Below are 2449 nucleotides of genomic sequence, written 5' to 3'. Positions count from 1 at the left end.
GATTTTTTTTTTTGCATTGCATACGAATATACACTGTATATATTTTTTTCTAATGTTACACATGTATGTATTCTATACACAGTTATATGTGTATATATACACACTCACCTAAAGGATTATTAGGAACACCATACTAATACTGTGTTTGACCCCCTTTCGCCTTCAGAACTGCCTTAATTTTACGTGGCATTGATTCAACAAGGTGCTGAAAGTATTCTTTAGAAATGTTGGCCCATATTGATAGGATAGCATCTTGCAGTTGATGGAGATTTGTGGGATGCACATCCAGGGCACGAAGCTCCCATTCCACCACATCCCAAAGATGCTCTATTGGGTTGAGATCTGGTGACTGTGGGGCCATTTTAGTACAGTGAACTCGTTGTCATGTTCAAGAAACCAATTTGAAATGATTCGAGTGACATGGTGCATTATCCTGCTGAAAGTAGCCATCGGAGGATGGGTACATGGTGGCCATAAAGGGATGGACATGGTCAGAAACAATGCTCAGGTAGGCTGTGGCATTTTAACGATGCCCAATTGGCACTAAGGGGCCTAAAGTGTGCCAAGAAAACATCCCCCACATCATTACACCACCACCACCAGCCTGCACAGTGGTAACAAGGCATGGCGGATCCATGTTCTCATTCTATTTACGCCAAATTCTGACTCTACCATCTGAATGTCTCAACAGAAATAGAGACTCATCAGACCAGGCAACATTTTTCCAGTCTTCAACTGTCCAATTTTGGTGAGTTCTTGCAAATTGTAGCCTCTTTTTCCAATTTGCACTGTGAGGACTTCTGCTGTTGTAGGCCATCCACCTCAAGGTTGTGCGTGTTGTGGCTTCACAAATGCTTTGCTGAATACCTCGGTTGTAACGAGTGGTTATTTCAGTCAAAGTTGCTCTTCTATCAGCTTGAATCAGTCGGCCCATTGTCCTCTGACCTCTACCATCAACATACTGGATGTGTTTTCCCTTTTCACACCATTCTGAAATGGTTGGAATGGTTGGAATGGAAAAAACCCTTACGTTTTTTTTTTTGGGGGGCGAAAAATTAAGTTTCTCCAATCTCCCCAAATTCTGATAGAGGGCCATGAGACTTAGACCTGAGTGCAAAAATGGAGGCTCTAGCCCCTTCCAGAGCTGAGATATCGAAACTCAAAAATTCGGCCCGAAAAAAAAAAACGACAGTGGTACCCCTTACGTTTTTTTGGGGGGGCGAAAAATTTAGTTTCTCCAATCTTCCCAAATTCTGATAGAGGGCCATGAGACTTAAAACTGAGTGCAAAAATGGAGGCTCTAGCCCCTTCCAGAGCTGAGATATCGAAACTAAAAAATTCGGCCCGAAAAAAAAACGACAGTGGTACCCCTTATGGGTTTTTTTTGGGCGAAAAATTAAGTTTCTCCAATCTTCCCAAATTCTGATAGAGGGCCATGAGGCTTAGACCTGAGTGCAAAAATGGAGGCTCTAGCCCCTTCCAGAGCTGAGATATCGAAACTCAAAAATTCGGCCCGAAAAAAAAAAGGACAATGGTACCCCTTACGTTTTTTTGGGGGGGGCGAAAAATTAAGTTTCTCCAATCTTCCCAAATTCTGATAGAGGGCCATGAGACTTAGACCTGTGTGCAAAAATGGAGGCTCTAGCCCCTTCCAGAGCTGAGATATCGAAACTCAAAAATTCGGCCCGAAAAAAAAACGACAGTGGTACCCCTTACGTTTTTTTTTTTTGGGGCGAAAAATTAAGTTTCTCCAATCTTCCCAAAACTCTGGATTCTGATAGAGAGCCATGAGACTTAGACCTGAGTGCAAAAATGGAGGCTCTAGCCCCTTCCAGAGCTGAGATATCGAAACTCAAAAATTCGGCCCGAAAAAAAAACGACAGTGGTACCCCTTACGTTTTTTTTTTGGGCGAAAAATTACGTTTCTCCAATTTTCCCAAATTCTGATAGAGGGCCATGAGACTTAGACCTGAGTGCAAAAATGGAGGCTCTAGCCCCTTCCAGAGCTGAGATATCGAAACTCAAAAATTCGGCCCGAAAAAAAAAAACGACAGTGGTACCCCTTACGTTTTTTTTTTGGGCGAAAAATTAAGTTTCTCCAATCTTCCCAAATTCTGATAGAGGGCCATGAGACTTAGACCTGAGTGCAAAAATGGAGGCTCTAGCCCCTTCCAGAAATGAGATATCGTAACTCAAAAATTCGGCCCGAAAAAAAAAAACGACAGTGGTACCCCTTACGTTTTTTTTTTTGGGGCGAAAAATTAAGTTTCTCCAATCTTCCCAAATTCTGATAGAGGGCCATGAGACTTAGACCTGAGTGCAAAAATGGAGGCTCTAGCCCCTTCCAGAGCTGAGATATCGAAACTCAAAAATTCGGCCCGAAAAAAAAAACGACAGTGGTACCCCTTACGTTTTTTTTTTTGGGGCGAAAAATTAAGTTTCTCCAATC

Source organism: Pimephales promelas, chromosome 23, assembly GCF_988280905.1.
Source record: "Pimephales promelas chromosome 23, fPimPro1.hap1.1, whole genome shotgun sequence".
Lineage (NCBI taxonomy): Eukaryota > Metazoa > Chordata > Actinopteri > Cypriniformes > Leuciscidae > Pimephales > Pimephales promelas.
The sequence above is the reverse complement of the archived record's forward strand: the minus strand, read 5'-3'. Positions refer to the sequence as shown.